Here is a 21784-nt window from a genome sequence, read left to right as displayed (position 1 = left end):
CGAATAATATGTGTAATCTCGCTCTCTCACATGATTCAACCTCCACACATCCAAAGCACCCAGGGGGTTCGCTAATGAACCCAGAGCTAGCGATTCCTTATTCTCCATCTGTTGGGTAACTCCCGATCTATCTAGGGCCGGGTTCATTACTGCATTGAAATCACCCGCCATGATCAAAGATCCCCGAACAAATGAAGTGAGAGCGTTCTTCACCTTGGCAAAAAAAATTCCCTGATGATCATTTGGAGCGTATATTGACGCCAAAGTTAGGTCCACCTGATCCACAACTATATGCAAAAACAAGAAACGCCCACCTGGGTCTCTCTTGATCCTCACTATTTGAGCTGTTACCGATGAGTGGAACAATATCACCACTCCACGTTTTTTGGAGCCCTCAGCAGATGAGGCAAAGAAGGCTTGTGGATAGCTAGGGTGGGAGAGGAGTTTTTCATGCACCCGGTGAAGGTATGTCTCCTGCAAAAGAACTATATGAGGTTTTAACTGCGATAACACCTTGAAAAACTTCTGCCTTTTCTGAGGTATGTTCAAGCCTTTAACATTATAAGATATGATTTTTAGGTCAGCACTCATGTCTGGGTATGCAAACAAGTCATGCCTATAACTTGCACAGGAAACCACTTCACTTCATTGGTAGGAGCCTCCATCTGTACACAATAGCCCCCCCCCCCCAACCAACACCCTAACAATACCCCTCCCTTCCTCCCTAACCCCCGACATGAACACCAACCAGAGGACACATATCCCCTAAGTGGGAAAAGAGGAAGTAACCCACCTGAACCCTGGCAACCCAACTCCCCCCGCACCCCCTCCATGTCTGCAACATCTTTTCTCCCCACCCTATATCCTAACTCATACATCCACCGCTCACTCATCAATCAACTGCACATCCCCCTGGGTCCCCCCCCCCCCCACCTGCTGCACACATACATACTATTCAGCTCTCCCATCCCCATTCTCCCTTCTGCCCACTAACCCACTTTACAAACTTCCCCCTATATAGACTACATGGCTAGGGTAACAAGCAAAGTTCTTAACTCATAATACCGGTTGTGGAACGTTTCCTTTCAGGCCTACTTTCACCACATTTTGTCCAATAACCCCCTGAACATCCTCAGGGCAGTGCATCCTGCACGAACAATGTTCTCTAGTCTTCCCCAAACTTATTCAGGTCTCAGCTGCCACAACTCTTCTTTTTGGATTACTCCGCTTAGCAGATTCAGGGACCCGTTGCCATTTTTGTAGCTTCTCTTTTGTCGCTGGTGCCAGTGTCCCCGGGATTGTTCTCGTAGCTACCAGCCCTGCCGCATGCAAGATCTCCCAGGTCTCCAAGAGTGAGTGGACTCTATGCTTCTTTCCCTTCAGCTCAAAGTTCAAGAAAAACGGGAAGCCCCATTGGTATGATGTGCGCTCTTTAATCAGTACTTTCAGTGCCGGTTTCATCTGGCGTCACTGTTGTAGAGTATATTGCGAAAGATCCTGATACACCGAGATTTTGGCTCCACCGTACTCTAAGTCCTGCGCCTTCCGGGCCCGGTTGAGTATCTGCTCTTTAACCTCATAGTTATGGAACCTGGTGATTATATCCCGCGGCCTGCGCTCCTGCCGCTGGCCAAGGGCTCTATGTGCTCTGTCCAGTTAAATCACCACCGCTTCCAAGTCAGGTCCCAGCAGGGTTGCACACAAGGTTTTCACTACCTGCGGGATGTCCTCTGTTTCCCCGCCTTCGGGAACCCCTCGAAACCTGAGGTTGTTCCTTCTGCCTTTGTTTTCAATATCATCCAGTTTGTACGCTAGTTCTATATTTTTCAACTCCAGAGCTTGGATTTGTGACTCGTGCTGCTGCAGCGACTCTGCATGCTCCTCGATCTTCTTTTCTGCTTCCTCCACCCTGCCCCCCAGCTCCCAGAGATCCGTGCTCATTATCTCCATGCGGTCCAGGATTTCCTCCTTAGATGCTTTGATGTCGTCCTGGATTCTAGTTAAAAGCTGGTGGAGCTCGCTGGAGATGCCTTTTTGGGAGGGGGCTGCCAGGACTCTGCCAAAGAAAGCACGGAGTCCGAGTCTGAAGGTGAGGCCCACGCCTGTGATTCGTGGCGCTTTAGTGTTTTACTTGTCCCTCCGCCCGCCTGCCTCTCCGCGTCCTTATTCCACGCGGGAACTGCTTTACTCATCTTGGTTGTTGTTCCGTGAGTTAATTCTTTGCGTTTAACTCCTCCAGAGGTGCCGCGGACCGTAAATTATTGCTTTTAATGGATGCATGGAGCGGGAGCCATAGAGCTAGGCTGCCATCGTTGGCGGTGACGTCACTTCCTCCAGCCCCTATATCTTTTTTGAGATGCGGTGACCAGAATTGGAACACATAGAACATTGCAACCTGGTTGTCTGTTTAGATAACAATTTGGTTCTGTAGCCAATCTCTGAAAGCCTTTACAGTATTCCAGATTGCTGTGAGATTGAGGAGGTTGATATGAAATTGAGTCTCCTGAGTGGACCACAGGCCTTGAGCGAGAAGCCCATCTACATGAACTCCCTATCCCAGGTTTAATGCATCCACTTTCAACACCTTTCAAGGTGGTGGAGTTTGGAATGGTAGTCCCAGAGTCAAACTGGATTGAATTGTCCACAAGAGAAGGTCATAAGTCAACTGTGGTGTAATCTGGATGACATCCACTGGATTCCAAGTCGCCTAAGACCACTGGGAAGCTAGAGTCCACTGGGCCTCTCTCAAGTGGAGACATGCCATTGGGGTGATAGGCACTGTTGAAACCAAGTGGCCCATTAATCACAACATTTCCAAGCTGAAACTTGCTTGCTGCTGCAGACAGGTGAAGCGAGCGACACTAAGGTATCCACCCTAATTTGTGGAAGAAAAGCTCGAGCTTGCACTGTGTCCAGCAAGGCTCCTATGTATTCCAATTGGTCAACGGGATGAAGGTGAGACTGGGGTAGTTGACAAGCCCTAGTAACTCCAACACCTGAATAGTTAGGTGCATTATCTCCTTCGCTCCTTCCTGTGATGTGCAAACCTTTTAGCATGCACTAATGCTAGAGACACCCATAGCAATATAATGGGTGTCTCTATCGTTAGTGAGCGCTAAAAATTTAGCGTGCCTACAGTGTGGCTTAGTAAACAGGGCCCTATATTATTAACTGTAAGACAAAAATAGTTAAATTTTGCAACTACTAATTGTTTGAAAGCCACTGTCAGCACTTTCAAATTAATGAAACAACACTATAAGCTTTTCCAATCCTACTATATAAATGAAGAGTGACCGATGTGCCGCGCATGTATGGCACGTCACAAATATCTTCCAACGTTGTTAGAAGAGGCAGGAACAGAGCTACGGGTGACCGGCGAGCACTGGGCGGGGATCGTCCGACAGCAGCTCCGAGGCGCACTCCGAAAGGGCCGATGAGCTCCTACCGCTGTGACCCGGGTGCTTTCCTCTGCCACCATCCCCCGGGGCGGCTTTCCTGGGCGGGGGCTCGGCTGGACCCGGCGGGGCTCTGACCGCTTTCTTGCCCGTTTTAATGGGCTCAACGACTTGTTATACAATATCCTGAAAAGGACAAAAATATACTCATATAAGTCACCTTGATGTGACTTAGGTATTCAATCATAACATGAGAAGAAAATGTTCTTTATTCATAAACTAGTGTGAAAGGTCCGTTTCAGAGAGCAATGAAACGGGTGCTAGCACCTCTTCCCCCCCCCCCCCCCCCCCCCCCCCCCCCCCCCCGATGTCGGCGCAGCCACTGTCCCCCTCCCCCTCACCAAGTCGCCGCCGCTGCTCCCCCCTCTCCGTGTGGCCAGCAACTCTCTCCATCCACAGAGGCGGCAGCAGGTCCGATGTGTGGCCGAAGCAGCAGTAGCGGCGGTACAAAAACAGCATCAGCTGTTTGTACGAAGCAGGCGAGGCACCGCAGGAGGCCATCAGGACTGGCAGTTGGCTGTGCAGCCGGTCCTCGCACCTCAACGTAACTGCCCCTGGAGAAGGACCCCGTAGGAGCGATGTGAGAGGCGAGAGGAGCGGCTGCAGAGCCAACAGGCTATCCTGATGGGCTGCCAGCGGTGCCGTGCCTGCTTCGTGTAATCAATCAGCTGATGTTTTTTTGTTGGTCTGGTACTGCTGCTTCGGGCAGAGATCGGAGCGGCACGGCAGGTCTGTTGGGTGGGTGTGTGGGCGGGACTGGTGGGAAAGTTGCTGGGCAGAGGGAGAGGGGGGAGCGGCGGCGACTTGGGAGAGGGAGTGTAGGGGGGACTGTCGTCTCTGGAGTCGCTCCTAGGGGGTTTGTTGCTGTGGCAGGGGGAGCGGCTTCTGTGATGCTGCAAGGGGGGGGTAGGGGGTTGTGTGATGGGGCGAAGGGGGGGTAGGGTAGGGGCTTGGCTTCGGGGTGTTTTGTTCGGGGGGGGGGGGCAGTGAGGGTTGTTTTGTAGGCTGGGGGAGGAGTAGGGAAACACGCTGCCCCTATAGTGTGGATGTGGTTGTCATTCGTTGTTTTCCCCATGAGTGTCAGTGCCAGGGTTGCCAGGTGGAAAATTTTTTTCCAGCCTAAAGGAGCCCAAAATCCAGCCCAAAACCCGCCCAAACTCAAACCCCGCCCCTGACACCCCCGCCCCCGCGTCATCACCCCCGCCCCCGCTGTCATCAACCCCGCCCCCGCCGTCATCGGCCCCGCCTCCCCCGTCATCGGCCCCGCCTCCCCGTCACTAACCCCGCCTCCCACGTCACTAACCCCGCCTCCCAACGTCACTAACCCCGCCTCCCACGTCGCTAACCCCGCCTCCCAACGTCACTAACCCCGCCTCCCACGTCACTAACCCCGCCCACCGCGGCCGAAAAGCCGGCCAAAAAACCGCCCAAAAAACCGCAACCCGCCGCGGGCAAAAATTTCCCGCGGCGGGTCGCGGAAAACCGCCCAATTGGGCGGTAAAACCGCCCACCTGGCAACACTGGTCAGTGCTCCGCCCTCGAGGGCGGGCCAGACACTCATGGGGAAAACCGGATATCTATACCATCATGCAAACCAGAAGTGAGGCTTCATTAGAACGTTGGTGGTGCCTTTTATATATATAGATTCTTCATGGGCACCCTAGGGTTTTTTTTAATGTCTGGGCTCTAAAGACAATTTATCTGTTCTTCCTCATGTCCAAGTTAGAATTGGAATGTTCCTGTTCATAACATCCAAAAACAAAGTCCATCTCACATTTTTGAACAGCAAATACATAGGGGTTTCGTGTTTGAAAATACGTGAGAATGTCCAAAATGAACAGTCATTTTATAAACCGAAACATCCAAATTATAAATGCCAAAAATTCAGGAACAAGGACGTCTGTCTGGCAGCATTTTTATAGACATGGCCACACGGGTGTCTTTGCAGAGCAGAGGGGCAGCCTAGTGGTCAGTGAAGTGGACTGTAAACCAGGGCACCCAGGTTCATATTTCCCTGCAACTCTTATTTTAAATGCTGAGCCCTCCAGGAACATTGAAATACCTACTGTATCTGAATGTACACCATCTCAATAGCTTTCAGGCTTGCAGGTGTCATAAATATTTAGGTACAGCAGGTATATGATAGAGCAGTATATAAACTGTGAAATAAATAAAGTATATGTCTGTTTCTTAAGGGCTCAAAATATAAAGGTAAAAAAAAAGAGACAGCTGAAGTGGGAACTGAACCTGTATCCCCTGGTTTACAGTAGAGTTGCACGGGAACGGGGTTCGCGGGAATCCTGTGGAACCCGCGGGATTCCCGCGGGGACGGAGGCAGTTCCTGCGGGGTTCCCGCGGGGATGGAAGCAGCTCTGCGGGGTTCCCGTGGGGACGGAGGCAGTTCCTGCGGGGTTCCCGCGGGGATGGAAGCAGCTCTGCGGGGTTCCCGTGGGGACGGAGGCAGTTCCTGCGGGGTTCCCGCGGGGATGGAAGCAGTTCTGTGGTCTTCTCATAGAAGTGTAAGCTGTACCTGCACCAGCCTCTCATCTACCGAATACCAATTTCTTTGAGTGCTGTTTTCTCCTCCTCTTCTTCTTCTTCTTCTTCGCTTTAACAGCACAAATGTGGAAAGTCTTCCATTAAGGAGGTGTTAGAGTCACAAATGATGACGGAATTCAAAAAGGCGTGGGATGAACACAGAGGATCTCTAATTAGAAAATGGATGTTATATAAAACCTAACCTTAAATGGCTGCATGTGTGTGGATGTGTCAAGTGAGTCTTAGATGGCGACTCTGGCTGTGATGAACTAGGGCTGATACCTGGCAGACTTGTATGGTCTGTGTCTCATACATGGCAATCTGGTTTAGGATGGGCTGGAAAGGGCTTAGACATCAACTTCAGTGGCTGGAACATGAGGACAGTGCTGGACAGACTTTTACGGTCTGTGTCCCACAAATGAGAAGACAAATAGACTGGAGTGGGCTTCAACGGCAACCCCAGTAGTTGGAACATAAGGATAGGGCCAGATAGACTTCTGTGGTCTTTGTTCCAGAAACACGAAAGAAAGACCATAATCAAGTATATAATATCACACTCGTTGATTTAATGATGACTTGATCCTGAGTGTGACTATTGGCAGAGTGGATGGACCGTTCAGGTCTTTTTGCTGTCACTTACTATGTTACTATTAATCCTCTTTGCTACCAAGCTGGTGCACAGACCTCAGCTCTGACACAGGCACGAGAATCAGATGTCACCTGACCTACTGGCGCGTGCATGTGGCGACCTCTCAGCACACAGTGCAAGTGAATTGGAGACAAGTCTTACATGTGCGCACCAGAGTGTTCCAACTTCCGTTCCTTCCATGCCTACAGTGCTGTGGCTCAAATCCAGAGAGAGACTGAGGGAGCTAACTGGAATTTTCTTTTATGTACCATTAAAATTCTTACGGGGACGGGTGGGGATGGGTTAAATTCTTGCGGGAATGGGTGGGGATGGGTAAGATTCCAGCGGGGACGGGTGGGGACGGGTAAGATTCCAGCAGGGATGGGTGGGGATGGGTAAGATTTCTGTCTCCGTGCAACTCTCTAGTTTACAGTCCACAGCACTAACCACTAGGCTACCTCTCAGACCTGCTTTCTTCAGAATGCCTATAATACCTGATGCTGTCAAAGAGCCTGGTATTACTTTCCAGTTTCACCTTCAGGGGAGAGGGAGGGGGTCAGCAACCACTAGAGGATTCATGAAGGGTCATGCCTTAATCCCTCCAGTGGTCAGCTGATCAACCCAGCACCTTTTTGTACCCTGGATGTGACAAATAGGTTTAAAAAAAATAAGTCTTCTTTTTTAGACTTGGACGTTTTCTTCTCATTCGATTATCACTGTTGGACATCCTAATTTCGGACCCTTCCTAGTCCCGCCCAAAACATACCCTGTTATGATTCTGCCAGTCTGGCAGCGGAGGGGTATGGACTTCATTCCTGATTGGCTGTCAGGGTTTGAGCTGACGTCAGTGGGTAGTACTTAAGCCTACATGTTCCTGCTTTCCCTGCTTTGGCGTTCTCCTGTGCTCTAGTTTTGTATCTGTGTTCCCTATTCAGGGTTTCTGTTACTTTCCCTTTGTTTGGGATATCTCGTGGCAGCGTGTGTGTATGTGTCTGTATTCAGCTTCCTGTTTAGTTTCCTTTGTCTGGGTTCGTTTCTGTCAGCGTGTGTGTGTGTGAGTAATTAATTCAATGGCCTCCAGCTGGGGCTTTCCCTCCCTGCTTGCAGTTCTCTGTGGGAGGCCGGCTACTTTGTTTACTCAGTGGAGGCGTTGTGTGTGGCAGGCTGCTAGTCTGCTGGCCTTCCCTCAGGTTGTTTGTTTATTCAGTTATCTTCCTCCTCCATGTTCCTGCCTCTGACTTCTGGTTCAGTAAGTTTAACCCCTTGTGTACTGTGTCTCTGCCTCTGTCTTCTGTGTGTTTTAGATAGGGGATTTTCTTTATCCCTTTTGTATCTTTGCCTCTGGCCTCTGGTTTGAGGGCTAGTTTACCTTTTGTTTCCTGTATCTGTCTCTGGCTTCTGTGGCTGTTAGTTGGCTCCTTCTCCCTTCTGTCCTGGGGGGGGGGGGGGGGGGTCCCTGGCTGCGGTGTTCTTGTGGCAGCCCGGTCTTCTAGCTGTTTTCCCCGTATCCCCCTGTGGTTACAGGGTGCTTCCTGTATTAGTTTTCCTTTCCTGCGCTAGTCCCCTGGGGGGGGGGGTGGCACCCCATGCTGGTTCCTTTGGTGTCCTTCCTTGTAGTCTTGGGGAGGGGTTCTGTCCTGGGTCTGTGGAGCCTCTGTGGCTGGGTTTTCCTGCGCCCTGTGGCTGGTGTTCAGTGCGCGCCTGGCACCTTGGGTCCCGTGGGGACTCCTGTGTTTCTTTCTCCCCTCCCTGGGTGTGTATCGGTTCCAGTTCGGCCGTGAGGCCCGTTTGAATGCCTATATCCCTTTCTTCCTGAGGTGTTGCGCGTGGGTAGGCTAGGGGTGTGGGATAGCTGGGGTGAGTAGGGGCGGGTCGGTCTCCCCTAGGCCTTGGCTTCTGCTATCAGCAGGCCTTGGCCTGGGCTCAAGGGCTCATGACCAATCCAACAGATTACAGAACGCCAAAGCCATGAGCTTGACTGACCCCTCTCCTATGCAGCTACTCCAGCAACTGCATGCTCAACTACAACAAGTTTTGAGACTCGTTGATACGCTGAGTCAACGCGTGGATACGCTTACCATTGCTGGTGCTACAGGGGAGCCATCTGCTCCTACCCCACCGGGACCCATGTTGTGTGGCCGAGGTATTCACGTGGCCCAGCCTCCTCGGTATGAGGGGGATAGCAAGACTTGTCGGGGCTTCCTCAATCAATGCCAAATTGTCTTTGAGCTGCAGGCCCGGGATTTTCCTTCGGATCGGGCAAAGGTAGAATATATCATCTCCCTGCTTTCGGGACCCGCCCTAGCCTGGGCCTCTCCGTTATGGGAGAAAAAAGATCCTATATTGGATAGCTTGTCAGAGTTTCTGAAGCAATTTCGGCTCATCTTTGAGGAACTCGGGAAGTCCTTGGCGGCCACTCAGCTGTTGAATCTGCATCAGGATCGACTATCCCTGGGAGAGTATGCCATCCAATTCCGGACCCTCGCAGCAGAGCTGGGATGGGATAATCCAAGCCTTACTGCGGTATTCTGGCATGGGGTATCGGCCACCATCAAGGACGAACTGACAGGTCAAGAGCTGCCCTCCAATTTGGACGATCTCATCCATCTCTGCACCCAGGTGGGCATCCGTTTCAGAGAGCGTGCCTGTGAACATCGCGCCAGTCAGCAGCTTGGAGGGGCTAGCTTGAAGAGTTCGCACAAGAATCCTTCCTCCCAGTCACAGGGTTTGTATGATGGGCCCGGACCTATGCAGGTTGACCGGACGGCCCAGGAAAGACAGCAGAGACGCCCTGAGGGGCTGTGCCTGTACTGTGGAGTAAAGGGGCAAGTTGTCCGTGGTTGCCCGAATAGAAGGAGATCGGGAAACCAGCAGCCCTGATACCTGCTAGGGAGACAGTGTCAGAGCCGAAGTCCTTCTCCCCCTGGACGCAAGTTTTGGTTCCAGTTTTGTTGGTGATTAAGGATACCCCTTGTTTTGAAGCTCTAGTTGACTCGGGTGAGGGGAGGCAACTTTATTAGTGAGGACCTGGTGCGGGGCTATCAAATTCCTACTGAGGCGTTACCTCACCCCATCACTGTTTCAGGGGCTTTGGGACTGGTTCGGGGAGTTTTACGCTCCAGGAACGTGCCTATTGACGATACGTGTAGGAGTCTTACACAAAGAAGTTATCTCCTTCTATGTCCTCCCGTCAGCCACTGAGTCCATCATCCTGGGGTTACCCTGGCTTCGCCAGCATAACCCTTGAATTGATTGGGCCCAGGGTGAATTGTCAGCATGGGGCCCGGGTTGCCAGAAAGTCTGTTTGGACAAGGTCTCTCCGGTACCAATGACGCTTCCTCTGGATCAAGCCAATGTAACGTTACCAGGGCCATATAAATCCTTTAGAGATGTTTTTTCCAAACAACAAGCAAAGACTCTGCCTCCTCACCGTCCCTATGATTATGCCATTGAGTTACTACCAGGCGCCGAACCCCCTCGTGGCCGAGTGTACCCCCTGTCTCGTCCGGAGACGGAAGCCATGTCCCAGTATATCCGAGATAACCTTGCCCGAGGGTTCATTCGTCCATCAGTCGCCAGCGGGTGCTGGGTTTTTCTTTGTGGAAAAGAAAGATGGAGGGTTGCGCCCCTGTATTGATTATAGAGGACTCAATGCAATCACCCGGAAGGACAAATACCCCCTACCCTTGATATCTGAGATGTTCGAACGTCTCCAGGGGGCCCAGATCTTCTCCAAGCTTGATCTCAGAGGGGCCTACAACCTCGTGCGGATCCGGGAGGGGGATGAATGGAAGACGGCGTTTAACACCCGCGACGGGCATTACGAATACCGGGTAATGCCGTTTGGTCTAGCTAATGCCCCAGCAGTCTTCCAGGCCTTCATGAATGACATCTTCAGGGATCTGTTGTATGTTTGTAATGGTCTACCTGGATGACATCCTTATTTTTTCTAAGGCTGAGGAAGATCACCAGGAACATGTGAAGATCGTATTGCAATGGTTGAGGGAGAACCACCTCTATGTAATGCTAGAAAAATGTGAATTCCATCGCTCCGAACTGCTCTTCTTGGGGTACATCATCTTGAACCACGGCTTGTGTATGGACCCCAGTAAGTTGACAGCCATCCCGCAGTGGCAGCAACCCACCGGGCGTAAGGCCCAACAACGCTTCTTAGGGTTCGCAAACTATTATAGGCAGTTCATTTGGAATTACTCGTCTCTAACCGCTCCCCTTACTGCCTTGACCAGAAAGAATGCTGACGCCCGTAACTGGTCACCAGAGGCTTGTACGGCCTTTGAGAACCTTAAACAGGCTTTTGTCGGGGCGCCAGTATTATGCCATCCCGACCCAGTAAGTAAATTATTTGTGGAGGTAGACGCATCTTTGGTTGGCACAGGGGCAGTGCTGTCCCAAGCCCACTCTAGTGGGAAACTTCTCCCTTGTGCCTTCTTTTCTAAGAAGTATACCCCCGCCGAGAAGAATTATGCCATCGGAGATCAGGGACTTTTGGCCATTAAATTGGCTTTGGAAGAGTGGCGTCACCTGCTGGAAGGGGCACAGGAGCCCTTCAAGGTATTCACGGACCATAAAAACCTGACCTATTTACGTGAAGTGAGAAGATTGAATCCTCGCCAGGCCCGGTGGGCATTATTTTTCTCCCGCTTTGATTTCACTCTGACTTACCATCCAGCGGAGAAGAACACCAAGGCAGACGCTCTCTCCAGGTCCATGGAGGCTGACCTGGAGAAGGAACCCCTGCAGTATGTAATTGAGCCTGCCGCCATTGTGCCCGCTATGACGCTAGCAGTACCTGCGGGTATGACTTCTGTGCCATCCCGTCTGAGGGAAAGGATGCTCCAATGGGGGCATGCCTCTCGAATGGCCGGACATCCCGGGATCCTGGGGACTAAGCGGTTCATCACCCAGCAGTATTGGTGGCCCTCACTTGATCGTGATGTGCAGGAGTTTGTAGCCGCCTGTCCGGAGTGCGCCCAGCATAAAGCCGACCGTCGGAGACCCCAGGGCTTGCTAATGCCCTTACCTGTACCTGACAGACCGTGGACCCATATTGCCATGGACTTCATTACGGATCTCCCTATTTCTGAAGGACATACAGTTGTGTGGGTGGTGGTAGACCGGTTCTCTAAGATGGCACACTTCGTACCCATGCCTAACCTTCCTTCGGCGGTGAAGCTGGCACAATATTTCATCAGCTCTATTTTTCGTCTCCATGGCCTGCCAGAATCTATCACCTCAGACCGTGGAGTACAATTTGTCTCTAAGTTCTGGCGAGCCCTGAATCGGGCCCTTGATGTAAAGTTAAACTTTTCTTCGGGATATCACCCACAGTCCAACAGCCAAACGGAACACATTAATCAATGCTTGAAGCAATTCCTGAGGATGTATGTCACGGAGCACCACAATGACTAGAGTCAGCTGCTTCCCTGGGCAGAGTTCGCTCATAACTACCAAGTGAGCTTGGCCACAGGCACGTCTCCCTTCTATATCATGTATGGAAGACATCCTCGGATACCATCCCCCTTGAAAACCAACTCGGATGTTCCAGCGGCGGCCGATGCGGTGACTTCTCTCCAAGCGATTTGGTCGTCCATTCAGAAGACTCTTTGAGTGACCTCTGCTCGCATGAAACACCAAGCAGATAAGTATCGAAGACTGGAACTGCACTTTCAGCCTGGAGACTTGGAGGCATATTTTCAAAGCACTTAGCCTTCCAAAGTTCCATAGAAACCTATGGAACTTTGGAAGGCTAAGTGCTTTGAAAATATGCCTGTTGGTGTGGTTGTCCACTCGTAATCTTCGTCTGAAGATACCCTCCTCCCGCTTTGCACCTCAATTCGTGGGTCCATATCCCATTGTGAGACAAGTGAACCGTGTATGCTATCAGCTAAAATTACCAACTACATTACAGGTACATAACACATTTCATGTGTCCTTGCTCAAGCCAGTGATTTTGAGAAGAGGCGCCTTGCCCACCTTGCCTGCTAGCCCAGCTGTATCAACCTCCCAGGGGGAATATGAAGTCCGGGATGTCTTAGATGCATGGCGCTTCCAGGGACATCTTCAGTATCTCATTGCGTGGAAGGGATATGGACCTGCAGAAAACTCCTGGGAGGACGCTACTCAGGTACATGCTCTGGTCTTAGTCAGACGGTTCCACCGCCTTTTCCTTCATAAACCTAAACCTCGTGTCTAAGGTAGAGGGGCCCTTGAAGGTCTGGCAGCGGAGGGGTGTGGACTTCATTCCTGATTGGCTGTCAGGGTTTGAGCTGACATCAGTGGGTAGTACTTAAGCCTACATGTTCCTGCTTTCCCTGCTTTGGCGTTACATTTCTTGGTGACTAAAGCCTTTGCAGTTCTCTGTCAGAACGTTGTTCTGTGCTCTAGTTTTGTATCTGTGTTCCCTGTTCAGGGTTTCTGTTACTTTCCCTTTGTTTGGGATATCTTGTGGCAGCGTGTGTGTGTGTGTGTGTGTGTGTATTCAGCTTGCTTTTTAGTTTCCTTTGTCTGGGTTCGTTTCTGTCAGTGTGTGTGTGAGTAATTAATTCACTGGCCTCCAGCTGGGGCTTTCCCTCCCTGCTTGCAGTTCTCTGTGGGAGGCCGGCTACTTTGTTTACTCAGTGGGGGCGTTGCCCCGTGTGGCAGGGTGTTGGTCTGGCCTTCCCTCAGGTTGTTTGTTTATTCAGTTATCTTCCTCCTCCATGTTCCTGCCTCTGACTTCTGGTTCAGTAAATTTAACCCCTTGTGTACTGTGTCTCTGCCTCTGTTTTCTGTGTGTTTTAGACAGGGGATTTTCTTCATCCCTTTTGTATCTTTGCCTCTGGCATCTGGTTTAGGGGCTAGTTTACCTTTTGTTTCCTGTACCTGTCTCTGGCTTCTGTGGCTGTTAGTTGGCTCCTTCTCCCTTCTGTCCTTGGGGGTGGGGGGGGGGGTTCCTGGCTGCGGTGTTCTTATGGCAGCCTGGTCTTCTAGCTGTTTTCCCCGTATCCCCCTGTGGTTACAGGGTGCTTCCTGTATTAGTTTTCCTTTCCTGTGCTAGTCCCCTGGGGGGTGTGGCACCCCGTGCTGGTTCCTTTGGTGTCCTTCCTTGTAGTCTGGGGGAGGGGTTCTGTCCTGGGTCTGTGGAGCCTCCATGGTTGGGTTTTCCTGCGCCCTGTGGCTGGTGTTCAGTGCGCGGCTGACAACTTGGGTCCCATGGGGACTCCTGCGTTTCTTTCTCCCCTCCCTGGGTGTGTATCAGATCCAGTTCGGTTGTGAGGCCCGTACGAGTGGGTCTGAGTGTATCAGTTCCAGTTTGGCCATGAGGCCCGCTTGAATGCCTATTTCCCTTTCTTCCTGAGGTGCTGCGCGTGGGTAGGCTAGGGGTGTGGGATAGCTGGGGTGAGTAGGGGCAGGTCGGTCTCCCATAGGCCTTGGCCTCTGCTATCAGCGGGCCTTGGCCTGGCCTCAAGTGCTCACGACCAATCCAACAGATTACATACCCTCTTAATATCTGGATGAACTGCAGTGTAAGACGTCCAAATTCTGCCGTTCCAAAATCATAATTTGGACATTTTTGGCAGATGGATGGGTTTGTTTTGTCTTTTCCCCATTTTGAGACATTCATGTGCTTTGAAAATGAGCCCCACAGTGAACAGCAGTGTTGGAAACCTGGTGTTGCACAAGGTAAAATTATGTATAATCATACCTGATAATTTTCTTTCCATTAATCATAGCTGATCAATCCATAGACTGGTGGGTTGTGTCCATCTACCAGCAGGTGGAGATAGAGAGCAAACTTTTGCCTCCCTATATGTGGTCATGTGCTGCCGGAAACTCCTCAGTATGTCGATATCAAAGCTCCATCCGCAGGACTCAGCACTTAGAGAATTACACCCACGAAGGGACACTCTGCCCAGCTCACCACCGCCGAAACGGGGGAGGGGAAGTAACCCAGCTCATCCCCACACAAGTGGGGGAGGGGAATCCGTCCAGCTCATCCCCGCGGAGCGGGGGAGGGACACCACACCCGCCGATGCGGGGGGATCTGGCTTATCCTGCAACCGCAACCGCGGGAGGAGCTGACTGACCCTAACACCGCTGAAGCGGGAGGGGTACAAAACTGCCCTACAGCCGCACGAAGCGGGAGGGAGTGCCGGCAGAATTTTAAGTCTCAATCCAGCCCCGTAAAACGGAGGGGAGAGGAATGCAGCAGCTCACTGTAACACAAACTCGTCTTAACTCTTGAAGAATCCAAGTGAAAAAACTTGAACACGAAGTCTTTCTGAAGTAACTGAAGACTGAACTTGAACCTGAAATGCAACCAGAATAAGAACAGTACAGATATCTGGGAGGGGCTATGGATTGATCAGCTATGATTAATGGAAAGAAAATTATCAGGTATGATTATACATAATTTTACCTTCCATATCATCAAGCTGATCAATCCATAGACTGGTGGGATGTACCGAAGCAGTACTCACCCAGGGCGGGACATAGAAATCCCTGACCGCAACACTGAAGCTCCAAACCGGGCCTCCGCCCGAGCAGCCACAGTCAAGCGGTAATGCTTGGAGAATGTATGGGCTGAAGCCCAAGTTGCCGCCTTGCATATCTCTTCCAAGGAGACGGAACCGGCCTCTGCCATCGAGGCCGCCTGAGCTCTTGTGGAGTGAGCCTTCAGCTGGATAGGCGGCACCTTCCCCGCGGCCACATAAGCCGCTGCAATGGCTTCCTTGACCCATCTTGCCACTGTAGGCTTAGCAGCCTGCAGACCCCTACGAGGACCTGCATACAGGACAAACAGATGATCCGATTTCCGGAAATCATTGGTCACTTCCAAGTATCTGATGATGACTCGTCTCACATCCAGATATTTAAGAGCAGAGTACTCCTCTGGGTAGTCCTCCCTACGAAAGGAAGGGAGACAGAGCTGCTGATTCACATGGAAGCGAGAACAATCTTGGGCAGAAAGGAAGGCACTGTGCGAATAGTCACTCCTGCCTCAGTGAACTGCAGAAAAGGCTCTCGACATGAGAGCGCCTGGAGCTCGGAAACTCTTCTGGCTGAAGTGATAGCCACCAAAAAGACTGCTTTCAACGTCAGGTCTTTCAGAGATGCCCTTGACAAGGGTTCAAACGGCGGCTTCTGCAATGCTCTTAGCACCAGGTTGAGATTCCACGCAGGCACCACTGAGTGCAGAGGAGGGCGCAGGTGATCAACTCCCTTGAGAAAGCGCACCACATCTGGCTGCGAAGCCAGGGAAGCACCCTTCAGGCGGCCCCTGAAGCAAGCCAGAGCCGCTACCTGGACTTTAAGGGAACTGAGCGACAGGCCTTTGTCCAGACCTTCTTGCAGGAACGCCAACACTGAAGAAATTGGAGCAGTGAAAGGAGAAAGTGAGCCTGCTTCACACCACGCTGCAAAGATACGGCAAACCCTGGCGTAAGCAGTAGAAGTAGAGCGCTTCCTCGCTCTCAGCATAGTGGCGATGACCTTGTCTGAGAAGCCCTTCTTCCTCAGACGCTGCCGCTCAATAGCCAGGCCGTAAGACCAAAGGGGGAGGGATCCTCCATCACCACGGGACCCTGATGTAACAGGCCCTGCTCCACAGGCAGCCGCAGAGGATCGTCGACTGAGAGCCTGATCAAGTCCGCATACCAGGGACGTCTGGGCCAATCCGGACCCACCAGGATTACCCTGCCAGGATGCTTTGCCACCCGGTCTAGCACCCTGCCCAACATGGGCCAGGGCGGGAACACATAGAGAAGCTCTTGTGTCGGCCACTGTTGGAGAAGAGCATCTACTCCCAGGGATCGAGGGTCCCGTCTTCTGCTGAAAAAGCGCGGCACTTGGCAATTGGCCGATGACGCCATCAGATCTAGGCTCGGCTGGCCCCAGCGCTTCGTGATGTCCAAGAACGCCTGAGCAGATAGCTGCCACTCTCCGGGCTCCAAGGTATGGCGACTGAGAAAGTCCGCCTTGACATTCATGACTCCGGCAATGTGGGCCGCTGACAGCTGTTCCAGGTTCGCTTCTGCCCACTGGCATAGACTCATAGCCTCCAAGGCTAGAGGGGCGCTCTTGGTACCTCCCTGGCGGTTGACATAGGCCACAGCCGTGGCATTGTCCGACAGGACCCGTACAGGCTTCAACACCAGTACCGGGATGAACTCCAAAAGCGCCAACCGAATGGCTCTGAGTTCCAGGAGGTTGATAGACCACTTTGCCTCTGCAGGAGACCAGAGCCCCTGCGCTGTCCTTCCCAAACAGTGGGCTCCCCAGCCCGACAAAGAGGCGTCCGTCGTGACGACAATCCACTCTGGGGTCACCAGAGGCATTCCCGCAGACAACTTGTCTGTCTGCATCCACCAGCTCAGCGCCTTGCGCACTGCTGGATCCAAGGGAAGGCGCACAGCATAATCCTCCGACATCGGAGTCCAGCGCTGCAGCAGAGAGTGTTGAAGTGGTCTCATATGAGCCCTGGCCCAGGGCACTACTTCCATCGTGGCCGTCATAGAGCCCAACAGCTGCACATAGTCCCAAGCCCGAAGAGGAGAGGCTACTAGGAACTGGTCCACCTGAGCCTGAAGTTTGACAGTCCGATTGTCTGGCAGGAACACTCTGCCCACTTGGGTGTCGAATCGAACTCCCAGATACTCCAGGGACTGAGTCGGGCGCAGCTGGCTCTTCTCCCAGTTGATGATCCATCCCAGGGAGCTCAAAAGAGCAACTACCCGGTCCACAGCTTTGCCGCACTCTGCATAAGAGGGGGCTCGGATCAACCAGTCGTCCAGATAAGGATGGACTTGTACTCCTTCCTTTCGCAGGAAGGCCGCTATGACCACCATTACTTTGGAAAAGGTCCGCGGAGCAGTAGCCAACCCGAAAGGGAGGGCTCTGAACTGGAAGTGTCGGCCCAGGACTGCAAAACGCAGAAAGCGTTGATGAGGAGGCCAGATGGGAATATGCAAGTATGCTTCCTTGATGTCCAAGGATGCCAGGTACTCCCCTGCCTTCACTGCCGCTATAACCGAGCGGAGAGTCTCCATGCGAAAGTGCCGCACTTTCAAGGCCCGATTGACCCCTTTGAGGTCGAGGATAGGCCGGACAGAACCTCCTTTCTTTGGTACCACAAAGTAAATGGAGTAACGCCCCTTGCCAAGCTGACTTTCTGGCACCGGAACGACCGCACCCAGGCGGATCAGATTGTCCAAAGTCTGCTGCACTGCCACAGCTTTGACCGGAGACTTGCAGGGAGAGAGTACAAACCCGTCTCTTAAGGGTCGGCAGAACTCTAGCTTGTAGCCGTCTCTGATGACTTCCAGCACCCAAGCGTCTGAAGTTATTGTGGTCCACTCGCCCAGAAACGAGGACAGCCGTCCTCCAATCTGCACTGGGGCGTGGACCAAGACCCCGTCATTGGGTACGAGACCCTGGGGGAGGACCGGAGGGAGCACCTCCGGGACGGCGGTCTCTGCGAAAGGAATGCTGCTTGGGGGAGAAATTCCTCTTAAAGGAAGAGGGGGCAGAAGAACCCGACCTGCCCGGGCGGTACCGACGGGCTTCCTGAAACCGTCCTCTGGAGGTACCGGGACGAGCACTAGCCCGAGCCCTGACCTCTGGTAACTTTTTGCCCTTAGACGTGCCGAGATCGGTCACGATTTTGTCCAGCTCGACCCCAAAGAGCAGCTTGCCTTTAAAAGGCAATCTAGCCAGGCGGGATTTAGAGGCGTGGTCAGCAGACCAATGTTTCAGCCAAAGCCACCGCCGCGCAGAGACTGTCTGAGCCATGCCTTTAGCTGAGGCTCTCAAGACATCATACAGCAAGTCTGCCAAATAGGCTAAGCCCGATTCCAGGGCCAGCCAATCAGCCCTCAAGGAATGATCCGAGGGGGAAGCCCGCTGCACCATAGTCAGGCACGCCCTGGCCACATAGGAGCCGCAAACTGAGGCCTGCAAACTTAAAGCAGCCGCCTCAAAGGACGACCTTAAGGCCGCCTCCAATCTTCTGTCTTGGGCGTTCTTTAGGGCCGTGCCACCTTCCACCGGCAACGCCGTTTTCTTAGTCACCGCAGTGATTAAAGAATCCACTGTAGGCCACAGATAGGCCTCACGCTCACTCACAGCCAAAGGATAGAGGCGGGACATAGCCCTAGCCACTTTAAGGCTCGCTTCTGGGGCATCCCATTGAGCCGAAATTAAGGTGTGCATGGCATCATGCACGTGGAAGGTTCTAGGCGGGCGCTTCGTCCCCAGCATAATGGCAGAGCCAACAGGGGCTGAGGGAGAGACGTCCTCCGGAGAGGAAATCTTCAAAGTGTCCATGGCCTGTAACAACAGGTTGGGCAAATCCTCTGGGCTAAAAAGCCGCGCTGCAGAGGGGTCATCCGCTCCAACCGAGCGGGGATCCGTCTCCTCCAAGGAATCCGCAAAGGACCGTTGGGAGACCTCAGACACGCTGCCCTCATCTACATCGGAGGAGACAAATTCCTCCAAGGCCTGGGAATCAACCCGAGGGCGTTTACCTCTGGGAACCTCAACCTCTTTACCAGACGAGGGAGCAGGGGCAGCGTTGTGCATGAGGAAGGCCTGATGCAGCAGCAAAACAAACTCGGGGGAGAAACCCCCCAGACTGTGCACTTCCGCAGCCTGGGCAACAGCCCTAGACGCACTCTCAACCGGCGCTCGAAATAGCGGGGGAGAGACATGCTGCGCATCCAAAATGGCGTCCGGCGCGAAACTCCGCGAAGGAGCCGCGCGGGAAGAACGGCTCTTAACATTAGCCGGTTCTGTGCCGTCGCCCAAATTAAGGGCGTTCATGGCATTAATGTCTCCAACCTCAAGGGCGGCCCCCGAAGAAGCCGTCCGAGCCGCGTGGCCGGCCAAGATGGCGGAGGCGAGGAGCGGGGGATGGGCGTTTATGGCGGGACAAACCGCCACGCCGGAGTAAGGACCGGGACATTCATCGGTCAGTAAACTGTCACCCATCAAGGGCGAATCAGGCTGTAAAACCCCCGCATCCCCTCTAGAAGCGCTCCAGCGATCCGGGGAGCGACCCTTTGCGCCCTCGCCCTCCGACGCCATATGCCACGAGGAGAAGAATCGGGGAACCCCCTGCCCGCTAGAAAAAGGTAAAATTACCTGCTTGCCGCTCCGAGCTGTAACGAACTGGTGTCCCAGTGAGTAGCTGCAATGAACGTTTAAATAAACGTCAAAATAAACGCCTTTAAAGACGTTTAAAATTTTTTTTTTTTTTTTTTTTTAAACGGAGCCAGCGGGAGGGGGGAGAAAAGGAGGGACCTGGCACCACCAGGTTTGCACTTGCTCAAAAGAGCCCTCAACCCCAGGCCTCAACAAAACCTAAGGATTAGGCTTGGAGGCCTAGCCAGAGCTGCTGCTGTGTGTGACCACCACCTGCTGAGATAGAGAACATACTGAGGAGTTTCCGGCAGCACATGACCACATATAGGGAGGCAAAAGTTTGCTCTCTATCTCCACCTGCTGGTAGATGGACACAACCCACCAGTCTATGGATTGATCAGCTTGATGATATGGAAAATTGAGATTACTTGTGTTCTAATGGAAAGAGTATAAACACAATCAAAGCCAAGCATAACAGGGTACAGTAAGGATAACAATGCTTCACAGGTAGTTTTCTCTAATGTTTTTATATTTCCTTCAAATATTTTAATCATGATTTTATGATGTATCTCAACAATTGCTCTGCTTTTTCCCAAAAATTCCCTTGATCTTCGAATCCCAACAGCATGCCTGTGCATCTGTAGAAATCCTCATTCGTCTGAGAGCTGTCTTTCCTGAGACACAAGTGCAGACCCTATTGTTGCTCAGCAGGGGCTGTGAGAGTAGTAGCAGCCATCCTCACTTCCTCCCCAGACTGAATACACCACCTTCAGGTGTGTCTAAACAATTGCTTTTTTATGCTCTCCAACACATAGAATGTTGGAAAGAATTACGAGTTTTCACACCCTTGTACAATTTTGACATTGTGCTATCTATAAAATATAATTCAAAATATATTAAAGTAGTAGTTTCACTAATCTTTACAAACTATTTTACATGTTCAATATGAAAAAAATTATAGAAATGGAAAATGCCTATTACAGAATTGTAAAGGTGCAAGCAAGTACATAGGCTAACAAAAGCATGCATACTAATATGCAGACTACAAACAGGGGATGCACTGTGGGCCAAGCAGGAACGGAACTGAAATATACACATGTACTTCACAACATACACGTGTTTACACATAGCACACACGCACATACTTGCATCTGCCTCTGAGAAGATGTACATTTGTGTGAGAACATTTATATGCTGCTGATGATAGTTCTGGATGCCTATTTTATAAAGGTACATAAATGCCTATTGTGGTGATAGAGAAAGCAGAAATATTCTATGGTCCCTGTCAGGAGTAAGGGTTTGGACGGATCCCCTACATTACCAAGAAGAGCTTCTTTTAAGAAAAAGGGGACGGGAAAGCCAGAGAGACTACCAGAGATAGAACCAAGGGAATCATATGAGGATGGCTCAGAAAACTCCCTAGCTACACAGGAAACGAGGAGAAGGAGGAACAGTTTCCCCAGAGCCCTGTAAGGGGGGTGAGGGATGGAGATTCTACTACTGCAGATATGGACGTGGAAACAGAGGAATCCAGTCCTGCCATCCTGGATTCAGATGGAATGGAATTTATTGAACAAGGTACCCCTTAAGATTAGACAGTTAACCGACAAGTTTGAGGGCTTTTTTTTTTCCCCTTTCCTGTTGGCTCTGATTATGCATGCTACAGGTGAGGAAGTGTGCTGTGCAAGCCTTATTCCCTAAACCCTAACTGAAATGGGAATAAAAAGAAAAGGTTTACCTGTATCAGACAACTGTAAGGAGATTTCTTTTTGTTTCTCTTTTGTGTTTTATTTAAACCCACCGGTGGCTGGAGAGAGGGTTTTTTTCTCTTTACTATTTTAAAGAATATGCCTCGGGGAAAGCCTATAAATCTGAGGCCTACTGTCTAACAAAACTGTTTTTGTGTTATGAAAGCCTAGGTCTGAAGTCAGGAGGAAACAAGAATGGTAAACTGTCATAACTAAAACTGCGATCGCTGGTTAATAATCCCTGACCTGGAACAGAAAGCTAAACACAGGGAGGC

General features: G+C 51.7%; 1 protein-coding gene across 1 annotated transcript in view; it reads right to left on the bottom strand.

Moving 5' to 3' along the window:
• The window catches only part of TMTC1 (transmembrane O-mannosyltransferase targeting cadherins 1), a 1359696-nt gene that overhangs the window by 518784 nt on the left and 819128 nt on the right, over positions 1 to 21784 (bottom strand). The gene's annotated exons all lie outside the window — the stretch shown is intronic.

This window comes from Microcaecilia unicolor, chromosome 9 (genome assembly GCF_901765095.1).
Source record: "Microcaecilia unicolor chromosome 9, aMicUni1.1, whole genome shotgun sequence".
NCBI classification, from domain to species: Eukaryota; Metazoa; Chordata; class Amphibia; order Gymnophiona; family Siphonopidae; genus Microcaecilia; species Microcaecilia unicolor.
This window is presented reverse-complemented; position numbering and strand designations above follow the sequence as displayed.